The sequence below is a fragment of the Eriocheir sinensis genome, unplaced genomic scaffold (assembly GCF_024679095.1).
Source record: "Eriocheir sinensis breed Jianghai 21 unplaced genomic scaffold, ASM2467909v1 Scaffold650, whole genome shotgun sequence".
Classification (NCBI taxonomy): Eukaryota; Metazoa; Arthropoda; class Malacostraca; order Decapoda; family Varunidae; genus Eriocheir; species Eriocheir sinensis.
Genome location: NW_026111999.1, coordinates 102,179 through 128,983, shown reverse-complemented (window position 1 = coordinate 128,983; position 26,805 = coordinate 102,179). Strand labels below are relative to the sequence as shown.

The following is a 26,805-nucleotide window of genomic DNA, read 5'->3' as shown; positions in this document are numbered from 1 at the left end:
ACCCTACCACCCTTCTTCCTTGCAATGCCCTTTCTCTTGTCTCTCCCTCCATACCACCATGCTTACACATAACTGATCCAAGGTACTTAAACTCATTGACCTCCTCCATTTCTTCACCATTCAAAATTATTTTGCTTTCTTTTTCACATTCAATTCCCACTCTATATGGGCATACAAAATCTACAACCTCACTTCTACTTCACTCACAAACCATCACTTTACTTTTGTTGACATTTACTTTCAGCTTTCTCCTGTTACACTGACGGAACACCTTCCTCTGCAGGGACAGGGGCAGGCTGCTGTTACAGTGACCCAGGCAGTGTTTGCTGTGTACAAACACACACCCCTTAGAGAAGTGTTTAGTAATACATATTTATGTTTGCACTATTAAACAATTACACTGGTGTCATTTCTGTCTTTTATTTACACATCATTACTCCAGGAGCATCAAGTGGGAAAGGTGAGCTATACTTTAAGACATAGAAGGAAGAAATTGGTACTGGCTAAAAATAATAATGAGGAATGCAACCTTTGAAAGAGTAGACACACACAGCAACCAGTGTGCTCCCTTGGTGGAGAGGTTGACGGCTAGCTATGAACACACCGGTCTGGGTTATAGTGACGACCCACCCAGCTGTTCATCCTTCCGTTTGGGTTGGTCTATAAAAGGGAGCCTGGGCAAGGCAGCTGTGGTGACCCAGATACTGTAGTGGCCATGTCCTGGGGCTGAAGGGTCCTTGCCCGGTGCTGGCTCAAGGGCCAGAGGGATGGAGATGAGCACCACAGCCAGGCCCACTTGTAACATGTGCCCCAAACTTTACCTAATTACTGCAAACCAGGCCTACAAAATGAATAAGAAATCAGGAGAGAAATGGAATGGAACAATTTTGGTAAACATTGTATTATTATGACTATAAACCTGCCCCTCTCCCTGAGGAGAAGGGTGCAGTCTGTGCATATTCCCAGCCCCAAAATGTGCTTCATAAACTCTGCACCTCACACAAGATCCAGAGAGAAGTTAAGAAATGTGCCAAGCTGAATGGAGAAGAATGCCAGGCACAACATGGGGAGACAGGCCTTGAGTGTCCTGGACCAGGGAACAGACAAAGGTTAAAGGTGTCCTGGTGCCTATGAAAGGTGAGGCTTGGACTTGTGCACTTCATCTCATGCACCTCACAACAGCTGAGGAACCAAAGCACCCAGCCAGCGTGTAAGTCAGGGCAGACAGAGAAGCAGGACGTGAAATTAGAAGCTTTGTGGGGCAGGATGAAGTGTATTAACATCAGACACAGAGACAAATGGACTTTGTTTTCATTAAAGGAAGCAACTCCAGGGGGAAAAAAACACTAATCTCTGCTCCAATAAAATAAAGTATAGAAGAGCTGCCAAAAAGAGTTGTGAAAGACCTACATCCTATAGCAGAGAAATAATGGGATGTATAACTCAACATTTTGGCACCCAAGCACACATACTTGGCAAGGCTTTCATAGGCATTTTGGGCATTTCCAAGGACAGTTTTATGACCCTGGTGGTAGTTTGACCCTTCTTCTGTACCATGAACCTAAAAGAGCACTCATGAGAACCCAATTTATCTCCTGTTTGGCCTTTGGAAACAGTTGATGTGATGGACGAAAGCGTTTGATAATACCGACCAATATATGACAATGACGATGACATGTGTACTGATGCAAAATTGAGTATATATAAGAGTGAGGAGACCTTAGTGAAGCCACAGTGAAGCCTGCCATTCCAGAGTCCCATCCAGAGGTGTTTGTGGTCCCTGGCCTGCAGGCTGGTGGTGGTGACCTGCCCGCGGTGCTTCAGGCCGCCGGCTTCCTTCAGGGAGGACGTGAAGAGTGACTCAACAACCTCTGCAATAAGAACAGTCTCACCATTACCGGCATTTGTTGGGCTCGGATAACTTGAACAACTTTGTGGAGTGTGGACAGCCTCAGGATGTTTGTACATGTTTGTGTTGACTTTTGTAGTGACATGAAGAGGGGCTCAACAGCCTGTCTTAAGGATAAATAACTACAGCATTACTTGTTTGGCAGACTCAGAAGAGCTGGACAAAATCAAGGCATCCTGACAGTCAAAACATATGTTTACACCTCCCTCCCTTCCCTATCACCCCCTTGTTCATCGCCGACACTTTTTATCATTCTTTTCACCCTTTCGTTTAAAGCCCTTCCCTCCACCTTCCCTGGCACACTGAGTCACCTTATTCCCCGTGACTGCCACAATCATCCCTTCTTCCTTCCCATTTGTTCAGTGGCACAGTGACGGCCCTCCTCCAGTGTTCCGGCACCTCACCCTGCTCACAAGCTTGGCCATGTGAGGCGTTGGTGTAAAAGTTGTGACCAAACCAATCAAAGCGGTAGTACTGTTTTTAGCAGTATCTGGCACCTGAATTCTTGCTGCATTGTGCGGTGAAGTAAGTTTCAGAAAAAGCAGCCTTAAACCAGGTGATTCATAGGCCTACAGTTGTGTGACTTCTCCGTTGAAGTCCCCAATTTATCTCGATTTCTTTCAGAAAGCTTTTTGTTCTCTAAACAGTTTGTTGATGTCACTCTACCAAAATAGTCATATACTCTGTCTACTTTCCCTACTGTTCCTTAACTGTCTATTTTGTATCGTCTGTCCAGCATGCATTCCCTCCCTTCCTCTTCCACACACCTTGTGTCCCACTACGTCCCAGGCTGCCCTTGACACTGAACTCTTCTCAACCCGTCTGCTGTAATTGCCTTCATTGTTATCCTGGTAACATACAGTACCAGGTCTTTCTCTGCCTCTGTGGTGGATAGTGGAGTGTTTCCCATGTGGTATTGGTGTACTGGATATCCCTTCACTGTTATCCTGGTAACATACAATACCAGGTCTTTCTCTGCCTCTGTGGTGGATAGTGGAGTGTTTCCCATGTGGTATTGATGTGCTGGATATCCCTTCACTGTTATCCTGGTAACATACAGTACCAGGTCTTTCTCTTCCTCCTTGGTGGATAGTGGAGTGTTTCCCATGTGGTATTGGTGTGCTGGATATCCCTTCACTGGTAGCCTGGTAGCATACAGTACCAGGTCTTTCTCTGCCTCTGTGGTGGATAGTGGAGTGTTTCCCATGTGGTATTGGTGTGCTGGATATCCCTTCACTGTTATCCTGGTAACATACAGTCCCAGGTCTTTCTCTGCCTCTGTGGTGGATAGTGGAGCATTTCCCATGTGGTATTGGTGTGCTGGATTTCCCTTCACTGTTATCCTGGTAACATACAGTCCCAGGTCTTTCTCTGCCTCTGTGGTGGATAGTGGAGCATTTCCCATGTGGTATTGGTGTGCTGGATATCCCTTCACTGTTATCCTGGTAACATACAGTCCCAGGTCTTTCTCTGCCTCTGTGGTGGATAGTGGAGCATTTCCCATGTGGTATTGGTGTGCTGGATATCCCTTCACTGTTATCCTGGTAACATACAGTCCCAGGTCTTTCTCTGCCTCTGTGGTGGATAGTGGAGCATTTCCCATGTGGTATTGGTGTGCTGGATATCCTTCACTGTTATCCTGGTAACATACAGTCCCAGGTCTTTCTCTGCCTCTGTGGTGGATAGTGGAGCATTTCCCATGTGGTATTGGTGTACTGGATATCCCTTCACTGTTATCCTGGTAACATACAGTCCCAGGTCTTTCTCTGCCTCTGTGGTGGATAGTGGAGCATTTCCCATGTGGTATTGGTGTGCTGGATATCCCTTCACTGTTATCCTGGTAACATACAGTCCCAGGTCTTTCTCTGCCTCTGTGGTGGATAGTGGAGCATTTCCCATGTGGTATTGGTGTGCTGGATATCCCTTCACTGTTATCCTGGTAACATACAGTACCAGGTCTTTCTCTGCCTCTGTGGTGGATAGTGGAGCATTTCCCATGTGGTATTGGTGTGCTGGATTTCCCTTCACTGTTATCCTGGTAACATGCAGTACCAGGTCTTTCTCTGCCTCTGTGGTGAGGTCTTTCTCTGCCTCTGTGGTGGATAGTGGAGCATTTCCCATGTGGTATTGGTGTGCTGTTCACTGTTATCCTGGTAACATACAGTCCCAGGTCTTTCTCTGCCTCTGTGGTGGGTAGTGGAGCATTTCCCATGTGGTATTGGTGTGCTGGATATCCCTTCACTGTTATCCTGGTAACATACAGTCCCAGGTCTTTCTCTGCCTCTGTGGTGGATAGTGGAGCATTTCCCATGTGGTATTGGTGTGCTGGATATCCCTTCACTGTTATCCTGGTAACATACAGTCCCAGGTCTTTCTCTGCCTCTGTGGTGGGTAGTGGAGCATTTCCCATGTGGTATTGGTGTGCTGGATTTCCCCTCCCAAGGTGCAGGACTTTACATTTTTCTTCACTGCATTGTAGCCGCCACTTTTTGCTCCCGTCCTGTAGCTTGGTGAGGTGTTCTGGCAGGAAATCTGCAGCCAAGGGGTTAAGACTCTCACATCCTCACTCACTCCAGCACTGTGTTTCACTCCTACTCTTGCTCTGCCAAATACTTCCCTCACCTTCCTTCTGTACCTCTGCTTGTACCAGTCTCTCACTTGACACTTCCTTCCTCACATTAGATCTCTTCCTATTCCCTTAAATTCCCACTCGTCTCTCATCCTTACATTTCCTAATACCAGACTGTTGTGCCTGTCTTCCAATCACTGCATCACAATTCCCACGTTCAGTTTCCCAGATATTTTGTGTGTACTTTATTTTGCCCTGGCAGGAGAGGCAAGATTTCAACCAATATCAGACACAGCTTCTATCTTACTCCCCTGTTGGTCGGAGAATTAGTCCAAGAAATCACGGTGACACTGCATACTAAATCACGGTGAATGGTCTGAGAGGTGGGATGAGTCTTGGCTGTGTGAAGTGTTGCAGTGAGGAGGGGAAGACTGAGGTGGTCTGGACAGGAGGAGAGAATGGGTGAGGGTGAGCAACACAGTAGATTATGGGCAGCGTTAATGGAGGCAGACCAAAGAAGACACAGGATGATACAGTACAGAAAGACCTACAGATCCTGGGTACACTGGGGTGCTTTGGCTGTATGGATGGAGAGGAGGAGCGAAGGGTGAGGGAGGCAGCAGGTGATGGGTAGTGTTGGTGGAGGCAGACCAAAGACGACACAGGATGATACAGTGCAGAAAGACCTACAGACCCTTGGTTACTGAGGTGCTTTGGCTGTATGGATGGAGAGGAGTGAAGGGTGTCAGGGTGAGGGTGAGGGAGGCACCAGGTGATGGGTAGTGTTGGTGGAGGAAGATCACAAAAGACACAGGATGATACAGTACAGAAAGACCTACATACCCTTGGTTGCTGAGGTGCTTTGGCTGTACGGATGGAGAGGAGTGAAGGGTGTCAGGGTGAGGGTGAGAGAGGCCGTACAGTTTATCCTCATCTTACGCAGAGGGGGCTTCGTGGTGCAGTGGTTAGCACGCTCGGCTCACAACTGAGACCCCAGGTTCGATTCCCGGGTGGAGTGGAAACATTTGGGCAGCTTTTCCGATACCCTACGCCCCTGTCCACCCAGCAGTGAATGGGTACCAGGTATTAATCTGGGGTTGTGTCCCGTCTCCTGGGATCTGTTCCCTTCTCCTATAATTCCTTCCCCCTCCTGTCTCTCTCCGGCATATGACCACAGATGTTGCGCCGACTAAACAAAACTTTTCATCTTACGCAGTTTATTGTAACAGTAAATTCGTCTAACCCGGGCATGATTCCACGGTAGGGAACTCTAACTCGACCACAGAAAAATTACCATAATGCTTGATGTCTCTCGCTCTCAGCCACTAACTAATCAGCACCCCGCTCCTCCTCGCCTCAGGCCGCCCCCTCCCCACCCTGCCGCCCCTCCCTGCTACTCCCAGGCCCATTTTGTGGCACACACTGCATAGAGGCTGCTGCTGCTGCTGCCCGAACCCTGCCTGGAGGTGGTGGTGTGACGCTGGAGGAGGGGAGGGAGCTTGTGAGGGGATGACATTTCTGTTAACACCATTATGAAACAAGACAGGGAGGAAGAGGAAAGAAAACAAGAGGAGGAGGAGGAGGAGGAGGAGGAGGGGGAGGTGGAGGCCAAGACTATGCTTCCTGCATCCCATTCTGAGTCATGTGGAGTGCCAGAAGGTGTTAATCACAGCCAACAACGCTTCCCAATGAGGTGGTGAGGCAGCTGGAAGAAGCAGTCTCAGTCTACACTTGCATGGACACAGACCAAGGAAGCCAAGGCAGACAGGCACCTGCCACTTTGCACATTAACCCCTTGACTGGGGATTTCCTACCAGAAGACCTCACCAAGATACAGAAATGGAGCAAAAAGTGGCTGCTACAATTCAATGAAGAAAAATGTAAAGTCCTGCACCTTGGGAGGGGATATCCAGCATACCAATACCACATGGGAAACACTCCACTATCCACCACAGAGCCAGAGAAAGACCTGGGTGTGTTACCAGGCTAACAGTGAAGGCAAAATCCGTGACAATCGCAGTGGACAGGTTAAGAGAAACATCCTGCAGCGGCAAGAAGAGGAGGCAATGCAGAACACTAGTAAGTTAATGAGATGTGTTGTGAGTTCCCTCAACTTGGAAGGTTTTTAGCCAGTCTCTCCCTCCCCTCAGGCTTGGTGTGTGCACACTTCTCTCTTGAGGTCAATAAAGTGTTGTTTTTCTCAAATTCCACTGTGCTCACATTATATTTTTCTAACTTAGTGAACGGCAGCAGGGTGTATTTTCTAATTTCTATGTGGCTACGTAAGGGCACTCACGAGTGAAGGGGAGAAAAAGAGGGGATTTAGGGAAGGGGCCAAAGAAAAAGTTTCCTCTAGTCCCTGCAACACAAACTTTCTCTAACAAGTTGGAGGCACAGATACAAAAACCTACATTAGACGAGGATACACTGCAGCTGAGGTGGAGGGTAACTAAGGCAGACATGATGACACAGTGCAGAATGGCCTACAGACCCTGGGCCTGACCAGAGGGCCTGCTGAAGCCTGAACAGTGCCTGCAGGCAGAGTGAGGCTGGCTGGACACACTCAGAGACTTGGAAAGGACTCTACTTTCTCTGAGAATGATGATGATGGTGATTTTTTTACGGCAGTGGAAGCCACAAAAATGAGACAGCAGACTATCAAGCACTGCTCCAGCTGAAGGAAGGCAGTACAGGAGGCCAAAAAGAGAGGGCCAGTTTCAATTGGAGAGGCATCTTGATACTCTTGATGCTGACGATGATGGTTATGATGATGATGACGATGATGGTGATGATGATGATGATGTAGATGATGGTGAAGATGATGATGATGATGATGATGACGATGATGATGATGATGCTGACGATGATTGTTATGATGATGACGATGATGGTGGTGATGATGATGATCTGTCTACCTAGGAAAAAGCAGGCTGTCGGGCTGCACATATACCCACCTTGAGGGGCAGTGGATGAGATTCTGTTCTGGGAAGTGTGAGAAGTGTGCCGGGAGGTTCCAGGGCAGCAAGGCGACCCTGCAAGGGAGGTCAAGCAGCATGCCCCCCAGGTAATGCCTGCAACAACACACAGGGTCACTTCCTCACACTCACATCAAATATCAATACATTCAGTTCTGTACAAGAGGAGGGAGAAGGTCTGCTTGCAGGATATGAACCAATGAATGACTTGGAGGAATCAGGTGACACAGACCTATTACTGGAAAGGGTAGGTGAAGATGACACAGACCTATTACTGGAAAGGGTAGGTGAAGATGACACAGACCTATTACTGGAAAGGGTAGGTGAAGATGACACAGACCTATTACTGGAAAGGGTAGGTGAAGATGACACAGACCCATTACTGGAAAGGGTAGGTGAAGATGACACAGACCTATTACTGGAAAGGGTAGGTGAAGATGACACAGACCTATTACTGGAAAGGGTAGGTGAAGGCACAGACCTATTACTGGAAAGGGTAGGTGAAGATGACACAGACCCATTACTGGAAAGGGTAGGTGAAGATGACACAGACCTATTACTGGAAAGGGTAGGTGAAGGCACAGACCCATTACTGGAAAGGGTAGGTGAAGATGACACAGACCTATTACTGGAAAGGGTAGGTGAAGGCACAGACCCATTACTGGAAAGGGTAGGTGAAGATGACACAGACCCATTACTGGAAAGGGTAGGTGAAGATGACACAGACCTATTACTGGAAAGGGTAGGTGAAGATGACACAGACCTATTACTGGAAAGGGTAGGTGAAGGCACAGACCCATTACTGGAAAGGGTAGGTGAAGGCACAGACCTATTACTGGAAAGGGTAGGTGAAGGCACAGACCCATTACTGGAAAGGGTAGGTGAAGATGACACAGACCCATTACTGGAAAGGGTAGGTGAAGATGACACAGACCTATTACTGGAAAGGGTAGGTGAAGATGACACAGACCCATTACTGGAAAGGGTAGGTGAAGATGACACAGACCTATTACTGGAAAGGGTAGGTGAAGATGACACAGACCTATTACTGGAAAGGGTAGGTGAAGATGACACAGACCTATTACTGGAAAGGGTAGGTGAAGATGACACAGACCTATTACTGGAAAGGGTAGGTGAAGGCACAGAGTCAGGAAGTCACAGGAAGGAGGCGGCAAAGAGTGTGAGGAAGCTTAAGGAAAAACTGAACAAATATAGACGTGGAGACAATAATTAAATAAGACAATAAGATACTAATTCCCTGCAAGGTACAGCCACTACAGTCTGAATGTATCTGTAAGCCACGGCACATTACCCAACACAGTTATTATTATTATTATTATTATTATTATTATTATTATTATTATTATTATTATTATTCACCGATGCCAGAGCCTGATAATAGGCCTTCCCCAGCCCTGAAGACTCCCCTACACCCGTACACCCTCATACCACCCCCTCCCCCAGCCAACTACCCTGTGTGTGTGTGTGTGTGTGTGTGTGTGTGTGTGTGTGTGTGTGTGTGTGTGTGTGTGTGTGTGTATGGCAATGTTGTCACATGTGGTGCAGGCTCCTTCATTACCTCCACAGCCTGCTGCACCTTCCCTGGATGTGGCAACATTAAGGTAATGCTTCCCTACAAACCTAAGGCCAGGCCCTGCCCTCCCTCACAGCTCTGCTCTGCTGGCTGGGACAGACACACGCTGATAGGCCTGGAAAACCTTGCTGAGTCACCCTAAGATGGGCCAGGACACCTCCCATCCACCATCCACCCATGCAATGGCAGGAAACAATGCGGGAAATAAATTGGTAAAGTTTACCCCCACACACAACGCCCCATTGGCCGGCACAAGTATGAGTACACTTTCCCCACACAACACTGTGCGGCTTAATCTACAGACTCCCCTCAACATTTTTATCTATTCTTTCCTTTTGGCTAATGTGCAGACCACTGATGTAGCCAGACACACTCAGCACTTAGATCTGATGCGCTTTGTCCATTTTTTCCTTGGAAAGTACATTTCCTAATTTCTAAGGTAGCGTATGTCCCGCCACATAAGATGCACCGGAGTATAAGACACACCTATAATTTAGCAAGATATATTTAGAAAAGTAAAGTCTGTGTGTGTCTGGAGGTGGTGATGTGACGCTGGAGGAGGGGATGGAGCTTGTGAGGTCACGGATGACATTTCTATCAACACCATTTTGCAACAAGACAGGGAGGAAGAGGAAAGAAACAACAGGAGGAGGAGGGCAAGACCCACAGCATGCTTAGTTATTTCATAGTTCAAAGAGTTAAGAATAACATCTAATTTAAGTGAACATTTTTTAAATAAACTTTGTACCATTCCTATATGTAGATTTCTACCCCCAAAGTTTGTCCGGGATTCTGGACGTCGCTACTACAGGCACGTGAGGCTAAAAACGCTTCTATTTCAGGGTAAGAATACTTAGTGTTGCAGAAAAATATTGGCAGTAGTTGAGGAAGTCTTTCTCTCACCCACAAATCCCTTCCTCGCGTGACCCTTGCCTGCAGGGAGGGACGCTGCCTCCTGAACGTGGTAAGCTGTTCGACCTACTAATATACTTGTCACAGGCTACGGTGCCAACACACCACCAAGGCTCCATCAACGCCAAGGCACCTCGTTTCCTTTCTGTTACTTGCTTGCAGTAAACTTTAGACGATGGAGAAAATTAGTGCAAAGTAATGACGGGGAGGTGGGAGGGGACACTGATCCCATTACTCGCCCTGCTGCTCTCTTGTGTTAACACACACACACACACACACACACACATAACCCAGCCCCGTGACCCCTCCCCCAGCCCCCCTTCCATATCACACCACTTTCTCACCCCCATCCCTAGACAACCCAACCCCATACCCTCCCAACCCCCCTCGATGCTTCTTACCAATCCCACAAGTATTACCAATAAATTTGAAGAGTTATGTCTGGTCGCTGAGCAAAAGGATCCCGATGTTATCACAATAAGTGAGACCTGGTTTTCAATCAATAAACCATCATTCATGTACGAACTTAGTAACTATGATTTGTTTCACAAACACCGAGGCAGCCGTGGTGGCGGCGTGTGTGTACGCAAGACAACCCATGAATGCTGTACAAGCACCAATCGCTGTTCCTCCACAGTTAGAGTGTTTATGGGTGCCTTTGAAAAGTGTTAGGAGAATAGGACAAATATTATTGTGTGTATTATACTACCCACCAGATTCCCCTGTCCATGACGGACTGACTAACCGTGTGGTGTCTAGTGTTGATTTATTCCGTTCAACGCACACTGATTGCAAGGTGGTTATTGCTGGTGATTTTAATGGTCTTGATAAGAACAGAGTGTGATGCTCTCCATATACGAAACCTAGTGACGCAGCCGACCCATGAAAACTCAGTGATAGACTTGATTTTAACAGACATGCACTCAGATTATTGTTCTCCCGAATATCTGCCCCTATTGGTCTTAGTAGACATAAATGTGTTTTGGTAAGACCTACGGCACTACCACCTCCCCCACAACATCGCACCCTCCAATACAGACCGTTCAAGGATTCGTCCGTGAGGAGCTTCGGATTCTGGATCACGGCAGTGGACTGGTCGTTCTTACAAATAATGCCAACCGTGGAACAACAAGAAAATGCACTGTTCGCCGTCCTGAAGCACCAGTATGAAACACATTTCCCCTTAAATCTTGGCGCAAACGAGATAATGACAAACTGTGGATGACCCCAGAAATAAAACGTCTGATAAACAAAAAGCGCCGTGCGTACAACCAACGTCACACAGAGCGATATCGTGAATATAATTCTGCTTCAAAAAGGAAAATCAAACAAGCAAAGGTTGAATATTTTTGAGTCAGTGCAAAATGAAAGTGGTCTTAATAAATGTATCACAATGTTAACTGAACCTAAACGCACACCAGTGAATCTTTCGGCTTTTAACCTTGATGACCATCGACAAATTGCAAATATGATTAACGAACACTTCGCTGCCATATGTACAAACTACCCACCCATCGGCCCAGGTGTAGTACCGGCCCACCAGCCATCGCTTCCTCCGCCTCGTTATTCTAAACTACACATATATAAAGACTTAAAGAAAATAAAAACAAAGAAAGCCACTCCCCCGGTGAACTCCCGTTAAAACTAATAAAGGAGTTTGCGTATGAACTGTGTCAACCTTTGGAGATCATGTACAACAGCTGCTTACCATCTTGCCCTACACGATGGAAGAGCTCGACAGTGACAGGACTCCCCAAAGCTCCAAATGTTACCAGCCTTGGACAACTACGGCCTGTGTCACTCACAGACACACTCGGAAAGACGTTGGAGGGCCACGTAGCAAACCTGGTTCTTGCAGACATTCTACACAAAATCGACCACCAGCAGTTTGGAAACTTGAAGGGGCGCTCCACCACGCTGTACATGGTGTACCTCTTGGACGCCATACTTAAAGGCTTGGAGCAAAGAGACACTGTAGCCCAACTGTGTCTCATTGACTTCAAGAAAGCATTTGATAACGTGGATCACAGTGTAGCAGTGACCCACCTACACCACCTCGGATGCAGAACTTCACTGCTGCCGTTCATAACATCCTTCCTTACTGACAGACAGCAGTGCACAAGATATTACGGCGAGACATCTGAGTGGCTGCCAACAACCTGTGGAGTGCCCCAGGGAACATGCATTGGGCCAGTCATGTTACTAGCATTCATCAACAGTCTTCTGCTTCAGTCATCGTGTAAAGCCAAGTCTGTTGATGACGTCACTGTATACGCAGTGACCAAAGCAACCGACCTGCAAAATAACCCAGTCCAAGAACAAGTCACCACAGCTCACCTTCTGTGTGAGGAGCTTAAACTAATACCAAACCCAAGCAAATGCAAGATCATCAATATCAGCTTCCTCAAGAGGGACGTGGCGTTCCCAACTGTTCATCTCTGTGGCAGTGAAATACTGCAGGTCAGTTCAGCTAAAGTGGTAGGGCTTGTCATCACCTCAAGTCTAAATTGGCAAGACCACGTGGACCACATGTTCACTCAGGCGTCCAGAAGACTTTTTATACTGTTCCGAGCAAGGTCCTTCGGAGCAACAGAGGACCAGCTAATTTCCCTGTACTGTCAGAGGACCCGACCCGTGCTGGAGTACGCATGTCCAGTATGGCATCCAGCCCTCACTGCCGCACAACGAACTGCTCTGGAATCCGTCCAAAAGAGAGTGTGTCGCATCATCCTTGGCCACTACTATCGCAGCTACACCGGCACGCTGGCAAGGTTTGGACTGCCCAGGCTGGATGAAAGGAGAGAGCAGCTCACCCTCGGGTTTGGGAAGAAGCTGTTGAAATCGGCGCACTCACACCTGCTTCCACAGCGAACAGCAACTCGTCGCCAGAGCAGACACAGCAGCAGGATGCCGCCCGTCAGGTGCAGGACAGAGCAGTACAGAAACTCCACAATTCCTTGTGTAGTACGGAGGTTGAACAAAAATATGTAAAGCGCCCTCTCATAATCAGTGCACACATTGGTACACCTTTTTTACATTGATAGACCTTTTTTTAAGGTTTTTACTTTTTTAATTTTTTGTTTAAAAGTTTTACTTTTTACTTTTTTATTCTTCAATATTATTTTCTTTAAACTTATTTCTCTTTGTTTCTTAACTGCATCAACAAAATCTCAGGACGCAAACGGTAATTAAAATTGATTCATTGTCATTGTAAGCCAAGACCTTTTCAGAAACATGAAATATCTCACGATTCTTTGTAATCTGCTCTTGGTGAATAAGCTTATTATTATCATTATTATTATTATTACACTAGGATGTAGCTGGGCAATAAATGTAGTCTACTGTGCAATTCCAAGGAATTGTGAAGATAATTCATCAGTGATTATTGTTCAATAACACTGAGTTTAATTCAATATTGAAATGCTTATTGTTGATGAAAAAATAATACAATAAAATACTAAGGCTATTTAAACATATTTCATTTTGTCTGAGGGTCAAAATAGGTTAAGAGAATATTAACTGTATAAAAATGTCTTCACCATATATAATGACATTGGTACCCAAGGAAATGAAGACTGTGCAGCCTTATCCATCAGGCTGTTAGATAAAGAGGGACTTGTAGCTCTACCTGGAGGAGTCTCTGGCTGAAGAGCCGTCACATGAGCAAGTAGTACCTAGCCCAGCACTCTCAAACACTAACTTTACCCGCATGTTAAAATCTCAGAAACGAGTAATATCTAATAATAACTAAAAAAGAAAGTTTTAACCATTAGAGTGAGTTGGGTGTGATTCTGGAGTTTTACCAAGATGAATGGCATATCGGAAGTAACATCAATTCTTTTTATCCAAAATCTTGTAACACATCCAGTCCGTGAGACTGCCATTTATGAGACTGTGAAATATCCATTATGGGTCTCAAGCCCTGTGGGAGAGATCACACCCAATAATATTGGACATATGGGCGACAGCTTCCCTCATCAGCAACCATGTCTGGACCTCTGGTGACAGTGAGGTGAACGATTGTTTCAGTCCTTGTAGCATTATCTCTCACAATAATCCCCATAGACAGTACACAGGGAGGGCAGTTATTATAGCAAAACACACACACTGCATATCTGGCATCAACCTGACCAACAAGATGGTTTCCTCCCAAGAAGACTGACTTTGTTGGCACAACTCTATCTTCTCAGCAGACTTGCTGGGAATTTATAAACTTTGTTTCCCCTCTCCGGCCTGTTACTACAGCAGCAAGCCTGGTGGAGAGGCATTGCTACATTAAAAAGCAGCCGTGTCCACTCCATAAATAGGAAAAAACTATGTCTCTGATACCTCAGTTCAAAGTTGGCGCCGTGCTCGAGGGGTTGGTTTGGGCACAGCCCGGCACAGGGTCAGCAGACCATTCGTGCCTAGTGCTCGAGGGGCCAATAATGGCGCCCAGCAGCCTCATACACAGGGCCACCTATGTACTCTCTCTGTCAAGGAACTCTAGCCTACCTTGAGGGTTAGTGGATGAGGTCCTGTTCTGGGAAGTGTGCCGTGAGGTTCCGGGTCAGGGGAGGTCAAGCAGCACGCCCACCGGGTAATGCCTGCACAAAACACAAAGGGTCACTTCCTTACACTCACATAAAATATCAATACATTCACTTCTATAAAAGGGGAGAGAGAAGGTCTGACTGCAGGATGTGAACCAATGAGTGACTTGCAGGAATCAGGTGATAAAGACCTATTACTGACAAGGGAAGGGAAGGCAGAGCTAGGAAGTCACAGGAAAACATGAGGAAGGGAACATGTCGTCATGATACTAAGGACTACAGCTTTCCAAGGAGAAACATAAACACTGGGAATGACTTAAGAGAAAAGGTGATGGAGGCAAAGAGCTTGTGGAAACTTAAGAAACCTGGACAAATATGGATATGGAGACAATAAATAAACAAATACAATAAGGTACCAAGTCCCTGCAAGGTGCAGCCACTCCAATCTCAGTTTAACCATAACCCACGGCACATTACCTAACAGTTATCATTACTATTATTATTCATTTTATTTATTTATTTATTTATTTATTTTTTTATGTGCCAGCCTATAGCGGCAGTAGGCTTTCTTGAGGGGCCTGGATGGTGGTTTGATTGGACCTCATTACTGGAGTGCCCATGAAGGTTTTGGGGCCGACTCTGATGAATGTGGTGCTCTGAGGATGACCATCTGGAAGCACTGCCACCAGTGCTGGAAACCACAGAAAAAATATAAATAAATAAATAAATAACCTTAACTTACCTAACAACCTAAAATAAAATAAATACTAACTAATCTAACCAGACCTAAATATTCTTGATAAAAAACTGCCCCTTGAATATTAGAGTATATTTCATAACAACCTAAATATTCTTGATAAAAAACTGCCCCTTGAATATTAGAGTATATTTCATAACAACCTAAATATTCTTGATAAAAAACTGCCCCTTGAATATTAGAGTATATTTCATAACAACCTAAATATTCTTGATAAAAAAGCCCCCCCCAAGAAAATAGTACATTCTATAACCTCACCTAAATATACCTTGATAAAAAAAACAGCCCCATAAAAAAATACTGTACATTTTATGATCACCTAAGTAAACCTTGATAAAAACAGGCCCAACAAAACACCTTGATAAAAAAAGCCCCATAAAAGATTACTGTACATTCTATAACCTCACTAAGTAAACCTTGATAAAAAACAGGCCCAACAAAACACCTTGATAAAAAAAGCCCCATAAAAGATTACTGTACATTCTATAACCTCACTAAGTAAACCTTGATAAAAAACAGGCCCAACAATACACCCTGATAAAATGTACAGATTACTGTACATTTTATAACCTCACTAAGTAAACCTTGATAAAAACAGGCCCAACAAAACACCTTGATAAAAAACACCCCATAAAAGATTACTGTACATTCTATAACCTCACTAAGTAAACCTTGATAAAAACAGGCCCAACAAAACACCTTGATAAAAAAGCCCCATAAAAGATTACTGTACATTCTATAACCTCACTAAGTAAACCTTGATAAAAACATCCAAAAAATATACATTGATAATAAAACAGTATATACAACGCCTAAATATACCTTGATAAAAAACAACCCATAAAGTATTGAGTACATTCTATAACCTCACCTAAATATACCTTGATAATAAAACAGCCCCAAAATGTTACAGTACATCAGCTAAACATACCTTGGTAACAAAAACAAGCAATAAAGCATTAGAGTACATTCTATAGGCTCAGCTAACCTGGAGCACAGCATAATTACTGCTCAGGGAACAACACACCCGGCACAGCATCACCAGCTGGGGCGCCTCGTGGGTGAACACTGCCACAGACAACACATCATCATTGCCCAGGGGGAGGCCGGCAGGTACCGCCCCCCTCCCTTGTTGTGCATTCATTCCTGCCATTGTGTCTTTATCGTTTCTTGGTACTGCCTCCACATGTATTACTAGTTGTATAATCACACTCTGTACTGCCTGGGGGTTGGGATGGCATGTTCCTCCCTTCTCCTTTGTTGTTTCCCTGCAACAATAAACTATCAATCAATCAATCAATCATTACCTTATAATAATTAGTAAAATTACAGAAGTACACCCACCGGGCCGACGTCCACCTGAGACAACAACAAACAATGCAGCGACAAGCTAGCAATGTATTAATCATGAACAACTAATTAATCTAACCTGACTTAACCTAACCTAACATAACTTACCTCCATACAGTATATCCCATGCAAGATAATATTTCTTTCTTTATCATAAACAATTAAACTAACCTAACCTAAGCTGGCTCTACCTAACCTAAACCTGGCCCATGCCTCAATACAGCATATCCCCCCAAGATAATATTTATTTCTTTATCATAAACAGTTAAACTAGCCAAACATAGCCTGGTCTGTGCTCTGCTGCCAAAATTCAATAAGAGGAAATATATACCTCAATATATCCCCCAGACAATATTTATTTACCGTGGACAATCAAGCAATCTAACCTGACCGAATCCTAACATAGCCTGGCCTGTGCTCTGTTGCCAAAATTCAATAAGAGGAAATAAATACCTCAATATATGCTCCCAGACAATATTTATTTATTCATCATGGATAATCAAGCAATCTAAAATGACCAAATCCAAGTAAACCTAACCTAACAAAGCCTGGCCTGTGCTCTGTTGCCAAAATTCAATAAGAGGAAATAAATATCTCAATATATGCTCCCAGACAATATTTATTTATTTATCATGGACAATCAAGCAATCTAACCTGACCGAATCCAGCTACAACTAACCTAACATAGCCTGGCCTGTGCTCGACACATGCCCCCTCAGACCACATTTCACAGTACTAATATATAACGAACAAGTGACTTCCAACAGAGAGAAGCGCGGCCGTGTGTTGAGTGTGCACGAGGCAGCTGCTTCACACTGCAAAGAGGTGTCCCTTGCAGCGAGACGGCTCAACTCATGGAATATTACCACAATTTTGAATAATATTTCATTTATGGCAATTATTTTGAGAGAATTTAATACTGACACTGTTGCCTTTAGATCTCTGAGTGCAGTTCCTAGGGGGAACAAAAACCATAGCGGTGTAGGGCAGGGACAGAAGGGGAGGGAGGCAAGGGAGCATGGGAGGCGTCTGGGATGCCTAAATGTTAGGGGATGGGGAGTAGGGAAGTTAGAGGACATGGCTAAGGAATTGAGGGAGTGGGACTTCCATGTGGTGGGGGTTACCGAGACCCAGCTGAGGGAAAGACTAGAAGTCAGGTCAGGGGACTACAATTTTATAGCCAAGGGAAGGAGTAAAAACCCAAGGAAAGGTGGGGGAGTAGGTTTATTTATAAAACGGGACTCGGGCTTAACTTTTGAGGAACTAGATGTGGGTACCAGCGAGGCAAGCGAGGATATTCTAGCAGTGAGAACAGGGTACAGGGACAAGGGTAGGTTGGAGCACCTAATCATAGTAGTGTGCTACATGACAGTGGAAGGGACGGGTGCAAGGGTAGAGAAGGAAAGGAAGTATGAGAGGGTAGGGAGGGTAATAGCAGAAAATAGACAGGAGCAAGTAATTGCCATGGGAGACATGAATGGACATATTGGTATCCTAGGAGAGGAGATAAACAGAAATGGGACTTTGTTATTAGAGTTTGTGGAGGAGCATGACTCAGAAATATTAAATTTAACCATAGCGGAGGGAAGGGTAGCCTGGGCAGAAAGGGAAAGGGAGTCAGCTATAGATTATATCCTTGTAAACGAGAAGGCTAGGAGGATGGTTAGGGATATGTGGATAGACGAGGAGGGGCTCACAAATATAGTAAGTGACCACAATATGATGGTTTTAAATTGTGTTAGCCAGGGCCAGAGGGAGGAGGGGGGGAACAGGAATAAAGATTGCCGCTGGAACATGAGAGGGGGTGACTGGGAGGCCTTCAGAAGAGACCTAACATGTGTAGAATGGGGAGCGGATGGTAGTGTGGATGAAACGAATGACAGGATGTGGAGGATAGTAAATGAGACAGCCAAGAGGAGGTTAGGAGTACTAGAGATAGGAAGAGGTAGGAAACAGGGAAAGAGGTGGTGGAACGAAGACGTCGAAAAGGCAAGGAAAGAGAGAAAGGAGCTGAATAAGAGAACCAGGAGATTGAGGAAGGAAATAAACGGTGATGCAGGTAGAGTAGAATATGAAAACACGAGGCAGCGGTATAGCAAAGGGAGGTAAAGCGACTCATTAGGAAGGCGAGGGCAGAGACTGAGAGGGAGACAGTAGAGGAGCTCAGGGAGAAGGGAGAGGAGGGGGGAAGAGACTGGTATGCCTTCCTGAGGGGGGAGGAAAATAGGTAACAGCCCAATTTAGAAGAAATAGTAGCAGGAATCAGAGCAGTGAAAGGGAAGAAGAAATAAAAAGGTAAATCAAAAACTTCTGGGAGGAGATAGCGGGGTGAGTGAGCCTGTAGAGTTAGGGGAGGTGCACTTGGAATCTAGCAGGAAAATATTTGAGGCTATGGGGGATTGCTTCAGTAGGGAAGAGATCAGGGAATATGTAAAGACACTCAAGGCTAGGAAAGCAACAGGGAGGGATGGGATTCCTAATGAGTTTTATAAAGAAGGAGGGCCAGGTGTAATAGAGGGGCTGTATAGGCTGTTTAGAAAGATTTGGTTAGAGGGAAAAGTACCGGGGAAGTGGAACGAAGGTAGGGTGACTCTGCTACACAAAGGGGGCACAAGAGTAGGAAAGAGTTAAAAAACTACAGGCCCACAGCTGTCACAGACACAATAGGAAAGATTTTCAGTGGTCTACTTAGTGATAGGATGAGTAAATGCTGCGAAAGAAACAGGGTAATGGGGGAGGAACAGAATGGTTTTGGTAAGGACAGAAGGGGGAGGACAACATGTTTGTAGTTAACAAGGTATACCTTGCTTTCCTTGACATAGAAAAAGCGTATGATAGGGTAAATAGGGGTTTGTTAAGTCGATTGTTGACTAGAATAGGAGTGAGTGAGAGGGTAGTAGGGATAATAGATAGTATGAGAACACAAGGGCAGTATACAACCTAGGGGATATAGAGACAGGGTGGGTCAACAGTCGTAGAGGGGTTAGGCAAGGGTGTGTGCTGTCCTCGCTACTGTTCGGGCTGTACACAGAGGAGCTGGCAGAGTGGTTGAGGGCATCGGGGTATGGGATAAGGGTGGGGAGTGAACGGCTAGGATGTCTCATGCATGCAGATGACATTGTGCTCATGAGTGAGGATAGTGAGGAATTACAACAAATGTTGGATGTAGTAGCACAGTATGGGAGGGACTTTGATATGAAGTTTAGTAGTGAGAAGAGTCAGGTAGTAGTAGTAGTAAATGCTGAGGCTACGGACGAGGGAAGGACCTGGGCGCTAGGAGGGATGAACACAGGCCGTACAAGTTCATACAAGTACCTAGGGATCATAGTTGACGAGAATGGAACAGATAGGACCAAACAGAATAGAATTTCTAGGGCAAATCAGTGGGTAGGAAGGCTAGGAAGTGTGGCTAGATGTAGAGCTAACAGGTATGAGGTAGTTAGGGGGATATGGAAGGGCATGGCAGTACCAGGCCTCATGTATGGCCTAGAATGCATGAGGTGGACAGTCAAGGAGCTAGATAAGCTGGAGGTAGTACAGAACAGAGTAGGCAGGCTGGCTCTGGGTGCCAACAGGTATGCGGCGGTAGATGCAGTGCGAGGGGAAGTAGGCTGGAGCACCTTTGAGGAAAGAATAGGTAAAGCAGTTTTAGGGTACAAAGTCAGGCTAAGAAAGATGAGTGAGAATAGATGGGCGCGCAAGGTATATGAGTGGGCGGGACAGGGGACGAAGTGGAGCAAGTCTAGCATACGCTGGGACAAGAGATGTGGGCTGGAGGGCTTCACACTCTCGGAGATGACGCTAGGGGGGGAGGTGAAGGAAGTGAAGCGTACAGTGAATGACAGAGTTCAGGAGAGGGGCAAGATAGACTGGAGCCAAAGGGTGGGGGCAAAGAGTTCTCTAGAATGGTACAAGTTGAAGGCCAAACCCAAGTGTGAAGCCTTCTACGATGGTAGCCGGGGTGTGTGTTGCTCTTCAAGGCCAGGACTAAATCCTTAGAGGTGAATAATAGGACATACAGGTGGGCAAATGGGGGAAGCAAGGTATGCCGTATGTGTGAAGGGGGGGTTGACGAGACAGTAGAACATATGCTACTAGAGTGTCCTAGGTATGATAGGGTTAGGCAGAGTTTGGTAGAAATAATAACACAGGAATTAGGAACAGAAGTATGGAATAGGATGCTAGAGGGGGATGTAGGAGGGGTGATAGAATTCTTGCTAGGTCTGAGTACACTGCAGACAATGACCAGAAGAACAATAGAAGGGGTTAAGGAATTCCTAGAGAGAGCCTTTGCAGAGCGCACCGGATAGGGTGGACTCCTGTAGATGTCCCCATCTGTGCCTCTACGGGCTCTTTCAGACGGTTATATTTTATTTTTGGATTTTCAGGGAGTTGGCCCTGAGGGAGTAGGCCGTTATGAAGGCTGTAGTTGGATCCGAAAGGGACAACTACCTCCCGAACCAGGACCAAGACCAAGACCAGGGCAGCAAATAATAACTTTTGGAAAATTAAAGAAAATTCAATAGTTATGTTAGAAGTTAATGAACACAGCCTGACACACTGCATTTTGGGCTGGGGGTGAAGCAAGTTAGGACAGAAACAGTCAGGGGGACTATTGAGGAGAGGGCAGCCTAATAATGTTGAGACACCGACTGCTTGTTTCTGAACAAAATACAATTCTCTTCATTGTTTTTTTTCTCCAGAAATCACTAAATAAAATCATTAAATCCCACGCTGGGTATTTCCGTCAGCCGACACCGCTTGCCCAACTAGTTCAAACCAACCTAACCTAATTCAACCTTACATAACCTACCTAGCGGGGGGCGTCACCCCCTTTCTATTTTCCGGAGGTCATTTGTTATTGTACTGCATTCAGGGATGACAAAAGAATCCATGTTGTATTAACTTTGCTAGAGGTGGCTGCCCTCACTTCAACATTATCCATAGTTGGGTTTGATCAGGTTAGATTTGTTAAGGTTATTTGTTTAGGATAAATATGAAATATGCTTCACCATTGTTATCACTGGCAGTGGTGTGACCAAAGGTAATCTACACAGTCCCAATAACTTCCTAAATATTAATCTGGCAGGGAATTACACACACCAGACGTCACAGGCCAGTGTTGAGAAGGCACGGCAAGGCTCAGAGTATTCACCTATTTTGAGTGACCCATAACAAAATCATAGCAAGTATTGTTAGGCCTGGCCATGGGGGCACCGGGTGTAATACTAGACAAACACCCCATCTGTAGCCCTTGCACCACCCCCGTGAAACACCCTAAAGACAGTGGTCATGTTCTTAAGCACTTCATCGTCCAAGTGCACACATTTGACAAGGCTTTCATAGGAGTTGTGGGAGTTTTCAAGGGTAGCTTCATGACCCTGGTGGTGGTGTGACCCTTCCTCTGTTCCATGAACCTACAATAACACTCATTAGAATCTGATTTATCTCCTTTTTGGCCTTTGGGAAGAGTTGAGTGGTGGAAACGTCTGACACTGCCAACCAGACTGGGCCTTGGGGGCACCGGGTGTAATACTAGACAAACACCCCCACCCATCTGTGGCCTTGTGTAAGAAATTAGAATTGAGCCTCTTTTGTCTATTTGTGAGACCTTGGATTGAAGGTGAGGTCGGTATCATAAGACACTTTTGGTTCTCACATCAGCTGTTTCTAAAGGTCAAAGGGGGGTCAGGCGTGCTCTAATGAGTGTTTCTTCAGGTTTACGGTGCAGAAGGGTCACACCACCACCAGGGTCAAGCCTGGATATGCCCACAACTCCTAGGAAAGCCTTGCCAAATAGGAGAAGGAGAAGAAAGAAGAAGGTAAAAGGTAAACAGTCCCCAAGGCAGTGCTGAGAACAAGCCTCCCTCCCTCCCCGGCCTGCCAACAATGACAGTATCACACACCCGTAGAGACTAACACGTGATAAAGACAGAATAAGCCATTGACACAGGCACGAAGGAGAGGAGGAGGAAAGGAGGAGAAGAAGAAAGAAGGTAATAGCCAGTCTCCAAGGTAACGCTGAGAACCAGGCCGCCCCCTCCCTGCCTGCCCGAACAGTATCACACAGCCGTGGAGACTTACCTGGTTCTTACCTGGTTGGGCTCCTTGAGGGAACCCCACAGTGGCTAGCACGCCATTCTTGTGTATTAGAGAACAACAGAAATCCAAGACAAAGAAAGATAAGACTGGAAAGTGTGCTAAAAGCCTGTTTAGAATGGTAATAAGTAGATTGAGCTCAGTAATGAAATAAAGTGTCTCCCAGGAACTCAGCAAGTCCCTTCTTGAAAGAGTTTAGGTTGGTTGACTCTGCTACCTCTGGGGGGAGTGAGTTCCACAGCCTCACCACACGAACTGAGAAAAATCTATGTCTGGCTTCGCAAGTGCTGTGAGGAACAAAAATTTTGAACTTGTGCCCTCTAGTAATATCCCTTGTTGGTGCCATGGTGAATAGATCTGTAGGTGATATAGCTGACATACCATTGAAGATCTTCCAACATTTAATAATATCTGCCCGCAATAGTCTTCCTTTCACAGAGTAAAGATCTAAAGTTTTAAGTCGCTGATCATAAGACATAGTCTCACAACCTGTGATAAGCTTAGTCCATCGACACTGAACTGATTCTAGAAGAGATAAGTCAGTAATATAACCTGTGTTCCATACTGGGGATGCAAATTCAAGAAGTGGACGTACATGTGTAATGAATAGTTTAACCATAAAGGAAGGTGAGCGACACAAGGTTGACTTAAGAAAGGAATATGACAAACCAGCAGCCTTTGACACTACAGATTGGATATGGTGATGGAATCTTAATGATGGATCAGTGGTTATGCCAAGATCTACTGCAGCAAAACTGAAACTTAGGGGATTGCCTTTAACAGTATAAAATGAATACGGGCCCAAATCATAAGACTGACGGAGGTCGGTGCCAAAGCTCATGAGTTTAGTTTTGTCAGTATTAATCTTTAAGTCCCAAGATTCTGCAACTTTAATTAAAGAATCAATATCTCTTTGGACAATACTAATGCCCTCCAGCACTGTATTAAGGCTCTGAGGCTTTATCAGAAGATAAAGTTTAAGATCATCAGCAAATAATTTTATGTTTGATACTAAAGTATTGGAGATGTGATTTATGTAAATAAGGAAAAGAGTAGGACCTAACACAGAACCCTGTGGCACACCGCTAATTACTGGAAATGAAGAACTGATCTGTCCGCCCACTACAACTTCCATAGTCCTATGGGATAGAAATGTCTTGATCCAAGATAGAATAACACCATTAATGCCCACTGAATTAAGTTTAGTAAATAGAATCTGGTGATTAACAGTGTCGAAGGCTTTTGAAACATCAAAGAGAATAAGATCAACCATATTGCCCGTGTCCATCCACTCAGAGACTGCATCATACGTAAGTAAGAGCTGATCCTCCACAGACTTGCCAGAGCGAAAACCAAACTGGTTGACATTCAGTATTGAATTGGCTTCCAAATAATTATGCAGTGCAGCAACAATTATTCTCTCTAAAATTTTACAGCTAACAGAAGTGAGGCTTACTGGGCGATAGTTAAGAGGATCACTTCGTTTACCTTTCTTGAAAATAGGTACTACTGAAGATTTTTTCCAAATTTCAGGAATCTCCCCCGAATTTATAGATGAAACGAATATTTTAAACAGAGGATATGCTAAATTAGTGGAGCAATGTTTTAGTAATACTGGATGAACAGAGTCAGGTCCCATTGCAGTGGAAGGGTTAATAGCACCGAGTTCCCTAGCAACATCATGAACTGTGAAGTGTATCTGGTGAAAGGAGCCATCATGTATTTGGTGTGGTGACTGTGGAAGACCAGAGGGTATGGTAAACACTGAGGAAAAAGCACCACCTAAGAGCTGAGCCATCTCTTTAGGGTCGGATACTAAGTTTTCTGCATTACCGAGAGGACCAACGGAAGGACAGCCTACTTTTTTCCTGCGTATGTACGAGTGAAATAATTTGGGCTTAACTGAGTAATTATTAAGGATGTCCTCCTCATAAGAAATCTGTTTCTGAGTGGAATAGTTCCTGTACTGGTAATTTACATCCAGAAATGTTTGCAAAGCTTCAAAAGCAAGTACAGAGTTTCTAGCATGTACTGCTCTCATCTGTTTGTAATGGTTCCAACTATTCTTTCGGATGTTTATAAGAGCTCTAGGAGGTTTGTATTCCCATGGTTTGTAAGGGGCACTTGATGAGGAGCGAAGAGTTTTTTGTGGAGCACATGTTCTTCCAAGATAGTTTATATAGGACAAAATTTATTGTATGAATCATTAGAGTTCATATTCTGGAATTCAAAGTCCCAGTCTACAGTGGACAAGAATTGATTAATTTGCTTAAAATTGGCTTTAGGCCAGAAAGGGGATGCAGCGCTGACATTTGACTTCACAGGTTTGTACTGGAAAATATAGCCACAAAGTATAACACAGTGATCACAGTTGGGAAATGGGGGAAATACATTAGAGGAGACTACTCGATCAGTTTCAGTAGTGAGAAATAGATCTAAAGTATTGCCTGCCCTGATGTTTGTTGGCTCATCAATCCACTGAGTGAGGCCTAATGAGGTGAAACAGTCTAGAAAAAGTTTATCAGTATTAGCAGTTACATTATTTACACCGCCTAGTAACCAAGAGATAGAAGGAAGGTTAAAATCACCAATCACTATTACTTCCCTGTTAGTACAAAAATCTGTTAGAAAATCTATGAGTTTATTATTGTCTTGAAGAGAGTAAGAGGGAGGTCTATAAACAACTACAATAAATATTTTGTAATCTGGAAGAAAGACTGAGCAGACGTTAGGTATTTTGATGTTCATGTTGAGACATCTGTAAGAATTGTGTACATAAATGCCAACTCCATGTTTATGAACTGAACCAGAAACGTCATTTCTGAATAAGTTATAATTAGTAATTGAAACTGCAGCATCTGGAATAGTACTAATTAACCAAGTCTCAGTAACCCCTAATACATGTGCATTATTTGAAAATAAGAAGTGCTTAACAAATGCAACCTTATTGATAAGACTATTTACATTACACAAACTAACATTTAGTTGGGTAGTAGGGGGGCAGTTGAGCCAAGAGAATCAGAACTGGCAGGCTGGGCTACAGGCTGAGCTGAGGCACCAGCTAGCCTGTTCCTTTGTCGCCTCTCATACAGTTCTTTTCTTTGTTTGAATGTTAAATCCCTATTAACATAAATGCCATTGAACTCGTGGTTGTTTCTAAGATTTTTTGCTTCCGTCACTAGCTTCCTACGCGAGTCATCATCGGCAATTTTAACTCTGTAAAGACCCTTGATTCTATCAATACAAAATAAATCAGACATAGATGGAGTGGTATTCAGAAGATAGCGAGTGATGTTTGCAATGCTAGTCCTTGCATCTTCATTAGACTCGACCTTTACACCCCTGAATATGACTGATTCTTTCCTTTTTCTTCTCTCGTCCATCTCTACTATTTCCTCCCGAATAGACATTCTCAAATCATCCCCAGAGGCAACCTGAGTCGGAGAGGCAGAAGATGAATGCGAGGCAAGAGAGTCCTCAAGAGTGAAAACCATCGTGCACAACAGCTTCACCCACACTGGAGCACGCCTATTCAATGCAGTGCCTCCCAGCATAAGGAACCTGACTGCAGTAGCACCCGACACCTTCAAGTACCACCTGGACAAGTGGCTGTCAACAGTACCTGACCAGCCACCAGCGCCAGGTTATCCAAGTGGCAACGGAAATCGTCTTGGTAAAGATTCGTTTTAGGTCCGTGCCAGTATCTCATAATCTACTTTATGAAACATCACTATCTCTTCATATATCTTTTCTACAAACCTTCAGCAAGAGGAGAGGAGCCAGTGGGAAGCAGCGGAGGTCCACCTCAGCTGTGTCCGTAGTCGACGAGATTCAACAAAGTAAATAACCTTGGCATCACCATAGTCTGCTTCACTAAGCCTCTCCCTCCCCCAGCCTCTTAGCACTGACAACAACACAGCCATAGAACAACACATTACAGGGCAACACAAGAATCTTTGTCTTCATTTTATGCGGTAAATATGGAGGAACACACCTTGCAATGAACGCTGCTCACCAACACACACACACACACACGTCAACACGCCCCGCCAGGCACTGCTCGGCCTTGGTCTGGGGCTCGGGTCTCCCTTCCTCCCTCTCCACCATT

General features: G+C 45.0%; 1 long non-coding RNA gene across 6 annotated transcripts in view; it reads right to left on the bottom strand.

The window, feature by feature from the left end:
• The window catches only part of LOC126993654 (uncharacterized), a 27,642-nt gene extending 837 nt beyond the window's left edge, over window positions 1-26,805 (bottom strand). Inside the window, exons 1-6 of one of the 6 annotated variants that reach the window (XR_007748105.1) lie at window positions 26,692-26,805; window positions 16,237-16,516; window positions 14,454-15,182; window positions 7,433-7,549; window positions 530-1,871; window positions 239-326 (exon numbers count right to left, since the gene is read on the bottom strand). This is a non-coding gene — a long non-coding RNA (uncharacterized LOC126993654). Of the gene's footprint in view, window positions 1-238; window positions 327-529; window positions 1,872-7,432; window positions 7,550-14,453; window positions 15,183-16,236; window positions 16,517-26,456 lie in introns of all 6 variants that reach the window. The other 5 variants (XR_007748101.1, XR_007748102.1, XR_007748106.1 and 2 more) reach the window with 5 other exon arrangements.